A 16,330-nucleotide genomic window follows, 5' to 3' on the forward strand; every position below is an offset into this window, starting at 1 on the left:
AGTTAGAACACCTTAGGTTTCTTTTAGACAAGACAACAGCTGGCAACACCCTTATTAGGAATAAAGTTTTTCCGTGTTCCTGTGCCTTTTCCTAGCAAAGTTTTATAAAATTCAAGCTACTATCAATCGAAATCTTCATATGACTTATAAGGCACCTGAACAGGAATGGCTGACCAACACTTCCAAAGTTTACCGTGACATCATCGTGGTTAGGCTATGAGTAAGATCTTTTCGTTTCTTTACTGATGAAAGCCGGTAAAACTGTAAATCAGCTAGAACACGAAGACATATTTTGGCTACAATAATATAGGAGCACCCTTTGTTCGAGCTATTATCATTCTTTTACATCGGTGATGTACTTTCGCATAAGATAAAACTGCAAGAAGAAGACAAGCATCAAGATACGTCATCGAGTTACTTTCCCTCCATCCGTACGGTGGCGACCGTCCACGAATATCGGCGGGCTTCCATGTTACGTATGATTAAGGAAGTGAACGGCGCGGCGATCAGTAACAGGCTGTTTAGTATTTTATTTTGTGTTATTCCGTATTGTGAAATCCGGTATAGTGTCTCAGCGATCAATTATGTGACGTTATGGAAATAAGGCGGTTGACGACTGCTACCACCTATGGCACCCTCATGGAGCCTATTCCCGGGTCTTCAGGTTGGTGAGTACTAACTAGCACATTAACGTGTGGTCCTTCATATTTTGTAGTTTTACCCGCCGTGGTATAAATAAGTGATAGTTTAGCCGTATATGGTTACTTGTTTTGTTTGAAATTCTTTGTAATTTTTCGGAAGACTCCGGCCAGCCGTTTGTGAAGGTTCCAGCCAGCCATTTTTTGCATGAAAAACCATTTTGGGGTTTTCATTCAAAAGTAGCTATGAAATGATAGGCCACTAAAAGAACCTGAAAATACCAACCTGACGTAACCTAGGGGAGTTTACTGGTTACAATTTGCCGTATTAGCTATGGAGGGTGGTTGGGAGCCGGTGTTGTCTTACCATATATCGTAATTTGATTATTTTTCTCTCGCTAAGCATTTGCGAACTCCATGTGTATTGAGTTGAATTTTTTTGTTTTGATGTGTTTTACCCAAGAAAAATATAAATTACCATTATAATAGGGGGGTGACTGGAGTCTTCCAAACATAAGCAAATTCTGTACTGTATCCTAGGTAGGTTGCCTGGTTATCCGTTGGCCTAGGCCTAGTACAAGTAAAATTCGCCGAGACTAGCCTAGGCCATACCTATTGACGTGGTTAAATGTTCGTCATCCCTCTTTATTGAATTTCAATCAGTAAACTTATGTACTTATTGTTTACATAGAGTATTCTTGAAGTCGTTGTTTTTTTTGCTACCATAGGCCTAGATTATTGGGGAATTTTATCATGAGTTTTTAACAATATCCTAGTAGAGGGAAAAGTTTTATTCGAAATTTTAGTTGCAGTGGAGGCCACTTGCTGCCAGGCTATTCTTCAATAATCAGTATGACGTCTCCCAAGTGCTGATAATGTGTGCCATTCCTTAAACTGTTGAGCCATGTAATCCTGGTACAGTACTGGATTTTATGTACCTAACCGTTGGGCATGTAAAGGTTTTGTTTGCAGGTTGTGTGATTTAACCCGCCATCTGTTGGATGGAATATTAAGGTTATGGAGTTTTGTGATTCTCCATATCATAAGTGGAATAAGTTTGATAAGAGTATTGCATTCCAAAATGCTTAAGGAAACTGTTCAAGTTTACTCGGCGAAAATATAGGCTGTGTTGTAGGCCTAGGCTGAATTTTTCTGAGCTGATTACATGCATATTTTGTTAGGGGTGATGGTGTCCGGATACTTTGGGGTAATTCTGAAATCTTGGGAATTGAGTTGCCCTATGCTTTTAGTGTTGCTGATGAAGGAGGTGGTGTTGTTTATTGGTGGTCAACTATTACTAACCTCACATCTCTATCCAACAAGATTTGGGACCCTTTGAGAACATGTGGTTTTGGGTGGGGGTAAACCACAGGTAGAAAGACTGGACATGTTATTGTTATGCTGGCCACCCTGGAATGGTTCCACATGCGCAAGGCACTTGGGAGCCATACGTTTAAGAAGGGATGCTTCAGGAAAGTGAGGGAAATTCACGAGTCATCTGTTAAGAAGAGAATCATCTTAATAACAGAGAGTGGGAGCGAAAGTTGAGTGAGGAAGGAGGGAAATGGTGGTGACAGAGGGACATGGGAGTGAAGTTGGTGGGAGGGAAAGCTAATAGAGGAAGAGGGAGGACAGGGAAGTGAGGGAGGGACAGGGGAGTGAGGGAGAGGGAGGGACAAAAGAGTGAAGAAGTGTGCGAAAACAACCATAGGAATGAAGATGACTTAATGAGAGAGAAACTAATGAAAGGTAAGGGAACATAATTCCAATGTAAGTGTTCTAGAGGGCAATAAATGTGGTATAAAAGTGTGGGGTTATTTATAATAGACAATAAACAAAGAACCAAATTATGTTCATCAGCAACAAAAAGGTAATGGAATAACCGATTAACAAGGTAATAGATCGCACGATGTGTATAATGACAATGAAATATACATAGGCTTACCTTAACTATTTGGAAGGTATAAATCGGCGGCTGCCTTTAAGAAAGCAGGGAACCAAGTACTTGTTTCTTTAAAATGAATTTTGAAGTAGGCTACTGACAGATAACCTACAAAATTATACTTTCTGCTACCATACCTAGGGGTACAGTCCCTAAGTTAACACCACCACCTTTCAGTTGAGCACCAGTTTGTGGATCAACTAAGTTCACTGAGTGATTGACTTTTTAAATAATAAAGCCTTCCTTTGCAAGGCAGTCATAAGCCTTCCAGCAGTCAGAAAGAACTGTTGTGCCGAGTTCAGTGTAATCTTTGATTAGACTCAACAATGTGTGAGTATTTCTGTCTTCGACTGGCACAACAAAAAGTTCTCGGTGGTCTGCAAATCCCTCCAAATACCAATTGACCCTTGACTACTCCACCAACGTTATATGTCCTCTTCCCAAATTTGTCCTCATCTCTCTCCACAGTGTTGAAGGTCCCCATTTTTTTTTTTTTATGCACCAATTCACAATGACTTCCCTCGCAAAACTGGACCAGTCATTGAGGTGCAGTTCTTCTGGCACTATAACAAAACCAATTTGAGACAAAAAGGAAGCAAAATGTAAAAAGTCTCATTTAAATGAGCTTTTGAAAACCAGGTGTTCCAAAATAGTGAGAGCTAGAAATGGCACTGCTTACATTTCTTTTTCTGGCCAGGGGAATGAGACTTATCGCACCTAAGTGCTTTCCTCTCAATTTCCACTCTACACTCACTGCCATAGTGTGGGCAAAATACTGTTTGTTCATGAAACTTACCCGTCAGATATATATATAGCTGTATTCTCCAAGGTCCGGCTATGAATTTCAATTTCTCGCGGTACACGCAGTGGTCAAGGTCAGGTATAGTACCCATCTCCCGCTCGCTGAGGCGTGGGTATCAGGAACCATTCCCATTTTCCATCTGTATTTTCTTCACAGTCGCCGGGGTGTTGTCAACAATTGCTGTCTGCACTCCGCTATAGGATTTGCTTTTTTTCTAGATTACTGAGTATCTCTATTGCCTTTGGTATTTTGACTTTGATCGGGTAGAGATCGGGCATACGCTTTTTTGACTTTTCTTTGGGCTTTTGATTTAGATTATCATTATGTCTGGCCCAGCCTGCTAGTTACCGCGGCAAAACATCTGGAATGTAAGGTGAGGTTGCTGGAAAAGCTAAGTGCTGACCCTCACACTATTTGTTCTAATCTGTAGGTGAAGTATAGTGGCGTATGTTGAATGATAGGTGTGGAGGAATGTGCTTCTTTTTGTCTGAAAATGAATGAGAGCGATGACAAATATGTAGTGGTGCTGGAGGATCGGGATTGAGGAGTGTCTTCTCCCTCTCAGGAGGCCTCTTCTTTATGAAGTGTTGATGCTCTGGCCCCAACTCCTCTGTACCTTTAGATCCAACTCTGTGGTTGCCCCCGCCAGACGTGCCAGGAGACTTTAATATAAGTTTCCGCTTGTGATGGAATTTGATTCGTGCTTAGAACTAAAGTGTCAGCTCTCCAAGATAAGTGCTTGTGAAGTGACTCAGTGCCCCAGTGCAGTGGAGGTGCCAGATCTGGCTCCCATCATGCCTCGTAGGCTGCCTGACCTCTGCTGACCCCAGGACTCAGGGAGAGCAAGGCCGAAAGCCGAAGGAGGGTGACGCCTGGGAAACTCCCCACCGGTCTGGCGCGTCCTTCGGCAGGTCCCAAGACGCTTTCCTGCGCTGCCCAGGTTCGACCGCGGTTCGGGTCCTGAAGGACTAAGCCCGCTCCTTTCTGACACGCCCCTCCCCACGCAGGCTGGAACCGCCGGGGGATAGACTCTCGGCCCTCTTAAGAGGCTTTTAGGAGTGAGGACGTTTCACGCCCTTTCCTCTCCTACTCAGCGCCTCGCCAGAGTTTGTGGATGCGCTTCTCGCAAAGAAGTACCGACGTCATCCTGAAGACGTTTTTGAGCGCTCCAAGAGCCTCCCTTCAAGAAGAGGATTAGACGCCCTCGTCCTTCTGCCTCTTAGGTTCCGTGATTCTCCAGAGAGAGGCGTCATCAACGAGGACCCTTATTGCCTCCATGCAGCAACTCTCCTCGTTCATTGCAGAGAGTCCAGGTCCCGTCCTCCTCGTCGTAAAGGATGTTAGGACTTCCAGTGAAGAGATCTAGGCGGTCTCCTTTCTCTCCCTGCTCCTCGCTCGCCACCTTTCGCTCTTTTTCGCCCGCGCTTCGTCTGTAAGGAACCCTAGACTCTCGTCCCCAGAGGGTGTTGGGGAGGATCGTCTTGACGTCACCCCAGGACGTCCTCCCCTCCCTTCTCGTTCTAGTCGTCATGTTCTCCATTTTGTTGATGACGCTCGCCAGGCTTATGACGTCCGTCATGCCAGCGCTGACGCGACGCCCGGCTGACGCCTCAAGAAGCTTCCGTCGCGCTGCCAGACGGACGCCCGATGGACGCGCGGACTTCTTCAAGACGCTCCACCTAAGCCAAGTGCGCTGTCGGCTCTCCGTGTGGTTCCTTGGTTCTCCAGTTGCTTTTGCAACGCCAAGCCCCTTCTAAGCAGAGGTCCCTGGTGGCGTGCTTCTCCAACTTTCTCTGCCTCTTTCCCCGCTCTGATGCTGGAGTAGAATCGCTAGGGTCTCGAGTCTGGCAAGATGAGAGTTATGATCAGTCCTCGCCGCCGGACTTACCAGATCCTCGTCAAGCTAAGTTGAAGGAATTGTTTCCGGATGCTCTTCTCTGCCGGCAGTTCCTTCCCTCTCTCCCTCCCTTTCCCTTGCATCCTGACTTCTCTTCTTCTAAGTCTAGGGAAAGCTCCGGGATTTCCTGAAAAATACTAAATTCGCCTCTACTCGGCCTTCAAAAGAAAGTCCATTTGTGGATGGACGCCCCGCAAGGCTCAAGGGGAGCCTGCCCTTTCCTTCAAGACTCTCGGGAAAAGCGCGATGTGGTATGAGACTGAGAAGACTTAGGCTTACCGCTTCCTCATCTGCGGGAGACTTCGCCGCCGCTGATTCTAGGAGGCTCTATCTGTCGACTGCCAAGATTCTGGACTCTACGGAGATGACCATCTTTGAAGGGGCCTTTTCAAGACGTTAGAAGTCTTCTAACTCTCTTTGACTGGTGTCTGAGCTTTGACATTAAGTCTCGGAGTTGTGACTCTGATCTCCTTGTCGACCTTGAGCTGCCTTTGTCTGTAGGTGGACAAGGCGGTCCGAGATGGTTCTGGACGACTGGCCTCGCAGACCTTTGCAACAGGAGTGCTCTCCAAGAAGAGGTCTCTATTCTGCGTGGCTTCTGCCATATTTAAGTCCTGGGTCTTCCCTGGCACAGAAAGGAGAACTGTTGTTTGCTCCCTTTCCAAATCATCTTTTCCCGGCTTCGTTGGTGGCGACATCGCTGCAAGCTTGCAAGAGAAGACTACACATACAGGACCTGTTGGCTCAGTCACTGAAGCTGCTTCGCGTGTTCCTGGGTGACCCCGACGACGCCAAACCGCAACTTTCTCTCAAGATGAAGAAGCCCTTCGTGTTTGGAGCATCCTTTGAAGCCTCTTTCCTCGGAGGAAAGAACTCCTCTCGAGAGGTAAAGCCCTTGTACAGAGGAGGGCAAGAAGTGATGTGATTCTCCTCCAGATACCTGGTGGGTGCCAGGCTTCTTATGCTTTCCGAAGTCTGGAAAGTGAGAGGGGTATGACAGTTGGTCCCTTTCGGTTTTAGAGAAAGGATACAAAGATCCCTTCTTTCCCTCTCCCTTGAGTTTGCCCTTGGACCTCTCTCCGTCAAAATGGTCCAAGAAACAAGAGATCCTATAATACGACCTGCTGCAGCAAATGCTCGTCAAGAGAGCAATAGAACAGGCCGAGACCTGAATTCCCCGGGCTTCTCACTAACAGGTTGCTCAGTCCCAAGCAGCCGGGAAGTTGGAGACCTGTGCTGGATGTCAGCAGCCTGAACCGCTGTCGTGAAAGAAATCTCAAGATGAAACGGCGCAGCTCCACTTAGGAGCCTTAAGACCTGGGGATTGGGATGCTATATCCTCGACCTTCAAGACGCTGCACTTCCAATCAATCGACACACATCCTCTCTCGTCAAGGAAGTTCCTGAGGTTCGTCTTGAGGGGAAAGGTGTATCAACTCAGAGCTCTTTTGCTTGGCTCAGTCCACAGCTCCCAAGTGATTTTCTACCGTCATCATGCGCGGAATGTAGCAAGGTGGCTGCATCTGGGTGCGACGCGGTGTCGTTCTACTTGGACGACTGGCTGATTCGAAAGGCCGTCATCGAGGAGAGGTCTGGAGTGATCTTCAAGCAACTTTAAAACTCACGAAGGAACTCGGCCTTCCGCTGGTCAATCTCTGAAAGTCACACTCACCCACGCAGCCCATCGTGTATCTGTGGGATCTAGATGACTTCCAGTGGTTTTTCGCCGGGCTTTTTCCGGCCCCCGAACGCCAACAGCTGTGCACGGTGTGCGTCCTGGCCTTCCTAAAGAAACTCTGTTCGTGAGGGAGTGGATGAGTCTGCTGGGGACCATTTCCTCACTGGAAAGTTTGTTTTCCTAGGGAGACTACATATATATCTCAGGCCTCTTCTCTAAAGGCCCTTTCCTGCAAGACAACGGGGAAGATGCCAAGTGAAAATCTGAGTTGTCTCTCAAACTTTTCCCCGAAGTGAAGGAGCATCTCAGGTGGCTGATCCTCGAGGCTTTCAGAGGTGTGGCCTCTTGGCCTTCTCCGAAACCCTAGGGACCTAGTGCGTTGCTCTCTGACGCGTCATGCCTGGGCAGTGGAGCAACACTGGGCAAGAGAGAGTATGTCAGGCATCTGGAGAGGAACAGGTGGCCTGGTATATCAATATGAAGGAATCCAAGTGACGCCGGCCCTTCGATTCTTTCCAAGATCAAGTGTCCGGTCGTGCACAGTCCGCGTGTGAACGCGACAATACCACTGCTCTCTATCTTACCTTGAAAACAGGAGGTACTCATTTTGCCCCCTGTCTGTTCTTGCATGAAAGAGATCCTCTGCTGGCGAGTTCCAGGAACGTTACTTATCTTGACGCATGTCTTCACAGTAGCTCGTGAACGTGAGCGGGACTTGCTAAGTCGCTCACATCAATCTGCTCTCACAGAGTGGACTTTGAACCAGGCAAAGCAAAACTGTGTGGGGCGGTGGGGTCGTCCTTAGTGGACCTGTTTTGCAAATGTCAAAGAACAACAGGCTCAGCTTTACTGCTCTCTCCCTGTCCTGATCCATGAGCAGTGCCACAGATGCCTCCTTTCTTGGGATCTGGTCTCTGCCTGACCTTTACGCTCTCCCTTCCAAGATCCTGGGAGAAGGGTCAGGAGGCAGCGCTGCCGCAAGATGGGCCCAGGGGATGACTCTGATCGCCCGTGACAGCCTTGCAAGGAGTGGAGCCTGGAGGTAATGCTGCTGCAGGTAGATTCCCCTTCCGGGCAGGTGTTACCTCTTCGTCCAGATCTACTCAGACAGCCCCACTTCTCAACGATACCATCAAAACCTCTCCGCCTCGGTCTGACTGCGTTCAGACTATCGAAATGCTATGAGAGTTTAGAGGTTTTTCGAAGCAGTGGCAAGACATCGAGAGCCAGAAGAACATCCTCGACCCAGTTTATCAATCATGTCAGATTTCTCATTAGTGGTGTACTCGCAGAGGGATTTCCTCTTCTCGACCACTGTGAGCCAGATTGCAGACTTCCTTTCCTTTTTCCTTAGGGAAGTTCCGAAGCTGGCAGCCTACTATTATGGGTATAAGAGTATGCTGTCGGCGGTCTTTTTGACACAGAGGATTAGATATCGCCAACAATACTGACTCCTCTCCATGACTCTCATTAGGTCAGTTCGAGACGACCTTGGGGTGCCTCTGCTTTGGTTCCATCTTGGAACTTCTGACGTGGTTCCTAAGTTCCTGATGCAAAGCCCTTTTTTGAACCTCTCTCTTTCCATGCTGCTTCTTTTGAGGAACTTAACAAAGAAGACTTGTATTTTTTAGTGGCTCTTTGCCATTGCAAAGAGAATCAGTGAGATCTTGCGTGATATCTAAGTCAGTTGGTTTTTAAAGGAGACGATGGTGTGTTCTCTCCAACCGCTTCCCTTTTTCTTGCCAAGAAATGAGAACCTGTTCCCACCCTGGCTCCAAGTCCTTGAATTAGCAGTTTATGGTATTCTGGGCCAGGAACCAGAAATGCTGTCTTGTTCGGGTTTAAATTTTACTTGAACAAGATCAACAGGTCGATATGTCTTAACACAGGTTATGGTGCTCAGAGAAGACCTGACGTCCCATGTCAAAGAATGCGCTTGGCTTTCTTCTGAGGTCCACTCATTCATAAAGCCATAAGAGTTGTCAGGAGTGACTTGAACTTCTTTTGGTGCAGCGCATGAGGTTCACACTCAGAATGTTTCAGCTCTTCAAAAGAATACATGGCTCTGAATGATATTATAACATACTCTTGAGGAGTCATTTTGTGTCTCTCATTACCTAAAGGACGGCATTGGTGTGTACAGAGTCTTGCTGTTCATTGGGACTCCATGCTCTGGCTGGCAATGATCTTGGGAGAAGGAGGCAGTACCCATCCTATCCTTTAATACCTGTATGGTTAGGAATAGTTTCTTTAAAATTTTTTTTTTTGGTTGTGTTTATGGTTGTGGGTAGACTGGTATAGCCTTCCTCTCCTTGGGTTTTTAACTATTAGTCACGATGTTTGTGCAGGTCAGGTGGTTATTTTGTCTCTTTTGCTCCTTTCCTTGAGGGCTTTACGATCTGGGCACATAGTGGCCGGCTGTCCCCGCTGGACAGATCGTCTGGAACTCTCCAACCATATAGGTCTCTACCTCGTTGGAAACTCAGTAAAGCAGACGCAGACTCTGGGTGACAGTAACTACGAAGTCAGCTATGCTAAAAAGGTAAGGAACCAAGATGTAACACTGATACTGTTTTGCTTTCAATCCTATGCTGTCTCTGCCACTCCACAAAGGACATTATATATATATATTTCTCCGATGGTAAGTTTCTATGAATAAAATGATATTTTAATGATAAAATAAGGTTTGTTCATACTTACTCTGGCATATATTGTAGTGCTCCACCTACCTCCCCTCAGGGAGACAACGGCAGACTATGAAAAATCTGAATGGAAAATGGGAATGAGCCCTGATACCGCTCCCAGCGGCGGGAAATGGCACTAATCTACTCTGACCGTGCTACTGCAGTTAAGTGAAATGAATGTTTGGACTTTTCGGAGAATACAGCTATATATATATTCGTACAGGTGGGTATATGCGAACAAACCTTATTTTATCATTAAAATATCATTTTTCTTAGAAGGCCTTGATCTTGACACAATTTAATAATCTGTTGTAATTACCGAAATAAAAGCAGTGAATTCACGATAATTCACAAAATTTTCACGAGAAATGAGCAACCTTTCACGAGTTAGTGGATAAGTGGAGCGGGATGTAGAAGGTATGGGATCTGTCATTCGCCTGATATGAAGGGACTGAATCACTAAATGAGATTGCTTCCCAGGCCAGTGTGGGTGAAAAGCCTGTTGATTGGTCAAGAGAAGTTGGGGGAGGAATGACGGAATCGAAACAAGACAGCAAAAAAAGATTCTAGAATAATGTAGATTGGAAGGTGGGAAGTTATATAAAAAAAGGTAGAAGCTTACCAACAAATAATGGGTAGGAGTGAGGTAAGTCTTGGAGAAACAGAAATATTGGAAAAGGCACAGATTATTAAGGCAACCAGTTACTAAGGATACCATCATAATATGAAATTCCCTAACTTTAAGTTATAAAGGGAACTAAAGTAACCTAACCATCCCTAACCTAACCTAACCTAGCAGGCTGTGTTGCTTAGCTGGGGGCTCTGCCCCCCAGACCTCCAGTGAAGGAAACTTATTATAAATGGAACTATACTAACCTAACCCAACCTAGTAGGCCATGTTACTTAATCAGGGGCTCCGCCCTCCCCCAGTGAAGGAAACCTATCATAAAAGGAACTGAAGTGACCTAATATTCCCTAACATAACCTAACAGGCCGTGTTGGCCTGGTGAAGATAACTTCTTGTAAGGGGAATTTACCTAATAACTTAATATTCTAACCTAGTAGGCCGGTAACTTGTAATTACAATGGGCACAACAGGAAAACAAGTGGTTTCCAAAAAGCGGTTATCACCAATTCTTGAATGTAGATGATGTATCATTATGAACATTGAGTAACAAAGGAAAGGAAAACTTGGCACAGTATTGGCTACAGCTACATACATTATGTGAAACATAGGATAGGTTGCCTAGAAAAACAATGATGGAGGTGCTTTCATATTGTAACATAATTGGCTGGATATGTATCTGTCTGACTGTGTCCCTCCCTCTCCCCCCATTTTCCTCAATTAGCTGCTTTGCTTTTTACCAAAAGTTCCCCTATAACACTGCACATGCGCGATAGCATTCCAGGATGGCTGGGCATGTCAATAACATGTCATCTCTTGCCCCCCGTGGTCTACCCCACCCAAAACCCTGCCTTCCCAAGGTGTCCCCTACCTTGTTGGATGGAATTCTGAGGTTAATTACAGTCGACCGCCAAAAAATAGTGGTAAATTTTTTATATGCAACCAAAATACTATAGAATAAGTCAAATTCCAGGTTAATATTGAAATACAGATGATGGTAAAGAGTGAGCCTCCCATTTTGACCAAATTATTTGCACAAAGTAGCTATAGCCAAAATGACACAATAATTTTGCTTGGGATTTCTTAAGCTTGATTAGATTATGGGGAAAAAGTTTACAGTACCTTGGGGAAAAAACCAGGTTAATAGATATACAGAAATCCTTCAAGCTCCACAATCATTTTTGTAGGCCTGTAGTCTATGCTAGACAATTTTTTATGGTTGGGGAGGTCTTCTGTTATGTAGCTTTGTTCTGAGGATTTTAAGTAAATGTTTAAGCCTAATCATTCATGTTGTTCATTATAAAGCAGGTCAATAAAGCTACTCTCAGAATCTTAGCAATGTGCTGTCACCTTTGAAATTTTAGGCTACCAGAGTTTAGATTTTGTACATTTTTTCAGTGTTTTCAAGGCATTTTGTGTTCTGCACCATACTCCACATTCAGATGGTGATTTATCAGGCAAATTATTATTTCTTCTCACCAAAATACAAATAACCAATAATTACAAGTCAATTTATGGTAATACTCACTTATCACCAGATACATGAACCACATATTTGCCTACAGTTTAGCAGTATTTATTGATTTTTATAAGCTGTGAATTTTCCCAACCCTTTTAACTTTAGATAATGGGGAAAACAGGTTCTGTATGGAGAAAGTTAAAGAAAGTGAATTGCACAAACAGTTAAGGGTAGAAACACATACATTGCAAGGTGAGTGGTTTAAGGAGTTTTATGGCATTAGGGTGCAATCTCTACAAATCCGGACAAAATTTAAAGTGGCCTAAAGCAAGAGCAATTATAGTACTAGGATATAATCTGACCTAACCTTAGATGCCTAGAGTACCATGAATTAAAGTGAAATAAAGATGCTTTGCAACCTAACCTTCCCAACCTAACTGTCACTTAGATCATTGTAACCATCAGGTGAAATACTTTGTTGGGATATATCCAGACCTAACCTAAAATAGGATGCTGAATCCATCATGTACAGAGGCCTTTGTTGAACCCCTCAGGTCGCCTTATGCTTTGCGTATCTTAATTTTATGAGGTGGGTATAGTATCCACTGAGAATTCAAGCTATGTAGTGTCTCCAGGGATGTTAGTATCAAAGTGAGTCAGGGAGGCAAACTTGTCACTGTTACTTTAGGGTTTAGAAATTGTCTACGGAAAACTGTAGTTCATGCTTAGACTAGTGGGAAGTCTCTTGGAAGTTTTTGTTTTTCCCAATAGCTGCGATAGTTTTAGCATGAAATAGAGGTATGGGTAAAGCTTTAAATCTAATATTAGTTTATCAAATGTAAACACATTTATGTTGAGTTGTGCAGGTTAAAATTAAGAATAGATTTTTATTATTTTGTTGTATTTTAATGTTACAGGCATGCCAGCCTCTGTCTTTTTGCCCACCATCAAGGAAGGAAAAATGGCAGGCGAGAAGGTAGGAATTTTTTGGAGAAAAAAAAATACTACTGTATTCGGAATGAATCTTACCTGCTGTTAAAGTTAGCTTTATCTTTGCACCATTTGGTGTGGTCGGCATTTAAACAAAATCAAAATACACTCGGCTAACTTGCTAGGACTGTCTTTGTGTTCACATGTTTCCCTACCAGGTGGCTCTGGAATGTTTATGTCTGTCATATTTTTTCATGCCATTGTGTTAAACACATGGTCTCGATTGGCTTTAGTTATATTTTTATGATTTCTGGTTAATTTCTCCTGTACGGTATTGTGCATTTTTCTGTTTTTGCATTATGTCATCTACAACAAGCAGAGATGAAAGCATGAGTCTGCATAGGGAATGGTTTGGGGAAACTGAATGTTTCTCTTATGCAGGATGACGATGTAGCGTATGTCAGCCTAGCTGTTGAGGCACGAGTGTGGTTGTCTTGATGTGTAGGCTATGAGTGATCTGATGAGAGGTTGAAAATTTTGTGAAGTATTAGAAGATGCAAGAGGCCAATAGTTTACGTAGACAATTAGTTAGAGCACCCCAGAAGCTTACTCAGTCTTTTCCTTTTGACTTCTGGTGTTGTTGTTTCTCCTATATTAGCCTACCTGATAGCCTAGGCTAATTCTCTCTCTCTCTCTCTCTCTCTCTCTGCCATAACTATCAAGCGTTTATTAAGAGTTACGTTAAAGGTGTCAAGTTGTTAAACCCTGCCGATTCCAAGTGTTGGATTCTGTAAGTATTAATAAAATAAATTTTTATTTATCCTTCACGCAATGGAGGTCGTAAAGAATACCAGTAGTAAATTAAAGCTGCAGATTATAGCCGAGGCTGAATAAAACGAATAACAGGCAGACGAAAGTGATGTACGTTACTTGCGAAATCACACTTTCTGCTTATACAGCACAGTCAAGTAATGTGCACCTTTTAAACCCAACTTTGCTAGTTTACAAGAGAAAGTATCCGGATTATATTCCTAGCAACTAATGTCAATGAAGATGTCGGTAGTACTCAGTTGTAGGAGATTTTGAGAAAGTAAACAAAATAAAATGCAAATTGCATACAATGACAATGTTTATATTCTGTAATACAGTACCAATATGATACTTGCAATATACTGTACTGCAATTGGATGTAGCAAGTAAAACAACCTTTATATAAATCATCATTATTATAAATATAGTTGTAGTTTTTGGTATATATATATATACAACGATATATCTGAGTTTCTTTTGTAACAGGGTAGACTCGGACGCTTTAATCCATTATATCGGTGAGCTGCTGTATTATTAATTCTTATACCGTACAGTGTAGGCTAGATTACCATATGTGTATAGATGGTACTGAATACCCTAGTGTAGGCTAGGCTTCCAGACTGGGATAGCGAGTCATTTAACAAGCAATACAAGCTAAACCCAACTCACAGGTGGACAATACCTGTAGTGCCTCATTGAATGGGTCGATATCGTACTCTGCCAGCAGCCTGCTAGGCCCGCGTTTGATTGTCCAACCAGCCAATGAAGAATTAGAGGAATTTATTTCTGGTGATAGAAATTCATTTTCGCTATAATGTGGTTCGGATTCCACAATAAGCTGTAGATTCCGTTACAAGTAAATCCAGTTGCTCTAGCCACGTAAAGTAAGTCTAATTCTTCGCCAGCCCCAAGAAGAGCCAGCATCAGCTCAGGGTCTTCAAGGAATTGCATATGTAGACAAATACCTGGGTACCATACAGTTTTTAACAACCACATTTCCGATATAAAATTACATTTTCCTGCAGCTTAATAGTGTACTTTCAACGAATCTACCTTATTTCTACCACAAATGATTATTAGAGAGATTTAGAGGATACATGGTCGCCATAAATGCCTCAGTGTTGGTAGGGAAAACGCTGCCACGCGGCTTATGCACATTTTAAAAGATTGCTGTAAAGTCGTACATGCTGTTCTAAGTGTTAGTAAACATTGAGCTGCTGCGCTTACACTAAATACAGGAAACGAACTCCTTACTCCCTAACGTCTAGTTACAGTTTCCTGTGAATTTACAGCTGAAATTGTAATAAAATACGTGCCAATCCACTTCACTTACTTTAAATAGATTCAGCGCTGTAGACGTAGAAGGCTTGGAGGATCTAGTGATCATCGACGTGAACAGGCACACGCCCTGACTCAGACTGTGGAGGGTAGAGGGCGCATCACGTGATAAAATGATGGAGCAGTTCCTCCCTCTGGATACTGAATAAAGAGAAAGTTAGACAAATACTGTCAAAGTATTCAGACCGACAATACCAGGTCGTTTATCTAGCCCTTGAGTTCTCGCCAAAGACGCCAATATTCTGAGTATGGGTGTCAAAGTAGAGGGATTCCATGTACTGGAGGGCGATTGTACGGTGATCGTACCTAAGAGACTCCCCCAAGGAGTTGTAAGCCGACCACTTATCACTTCAATGACACACTGCCCCGATGTTTCTCTCTGACCAGCGCACAAGGGCAGCATCACGCCGAGGCAAACGTGGTTCTACAAGAGGCACAATAAAACTAGTTTTCAAAGCCCTTTCAATACCCCCCGAACACCCATATGTCACTTGTAGTTAGCCTCCGCCCACGATCGTATTCCTCAACAACAACAATTAAAACGAGATCTGTCGATCTCCACACAACACCGTCACTACCAACTGCCCTCTTCTGATGATCAAAAGCGTAATCTGTCACTTCAGGAACAAAACTCCTCCAATCCACACCTAGTAGGAGATAAAATGCAACCCTTGATCACAAAATGATGGTCCCAACACTCCCAGAAGCCAATGGTTTACAAACAAAATTAATTTCCATGGAGGAAGATGGACCTGTATGGAGAAAAGTCCTTGTAGTCACTGGACAGTGAAATTACACAATCGCCTTCTTTTCATTTTCGGGATACGTACTTCACTCGCTATGAAAATTGCCAGGGACAAGCTTGTCCTCCTGAAAAACTAAAGTTATGATCTTACATAACTGGACACTGAACACTTGTCGGTAGTATTAATGTTCACAATGGTTAGCAGTATTCACAACTCAGGAGTCTCCATTAATAACTATGAAACGAATTAATAGCTCTCAAAGGGTGCAATATTAGAGAACACTCCACTGCAGACGTGCAAAAATGACGGAATCCATGAAGTCAACTGAAGTGCACTTTTTGTAGAAAGCCGGCTTATTCCAAAATCGCAGTTAATTGATATTCTCTTGAACAAAGCAAAGTTCAATCAGGTTTAAAGTATTTGTACTTGTACTTATAATCATAACTAAAAAACAAAAGACGACAGGGCATTTTTACCACAATACATTGACAAAAACAAAACGCATAGGCAGAAAAAAACTGACATGGCAGCATATGCTAAATGTGCATCCTGCACAACAAATAAGGCACAATATTATTCATCGGTAAATATCTCCGTAAATTTCCTAACACTTGCGGAAGATGCGAAAGTATTTATATGAATCCTTCGCTGCGATAAAAATATATGATAGTAAGTAAAAATATTAGATATCCGAATTTGACCGAAACTGTAATAATACATTACCTGTACTTTTAATGTGCTGGAGTATTCCCAGATGTCTTTGCTGACGTTACGCGGTCCT

At 43.5% G+C, this 16,330-nt stretch overlaps 1 protein-coding gene across 1 annotated transcript in view; it reads right to left on the reverse strand.

The window, feature by feature from the left end:
* LOC136842628 (uncharacterized) overlaps nucleotides 1-16,330 on the reverse strand; it is a 347,769-nt gene that overhangs the window by 15,840 nt on the left and 315,599 nt on the right. The window lies entirely within an intron of this gene.

The sequence above is a fragment of the Macrobrachium rosenbergii genome, chromosome 10 (assembly GCF_040412425.1).
Source record: "Macrobrachium rosenbergii isolate ZJJX-2024 chromosome 10, ASM4041242v1, whole genome shotgun sequence".
NCBI lineage: Eukaryota > Metazoa > Arthropoda > Malacostraca > Decapoda > Palaemonidae > Macrobrachium > Macrobrachium rosenbergii.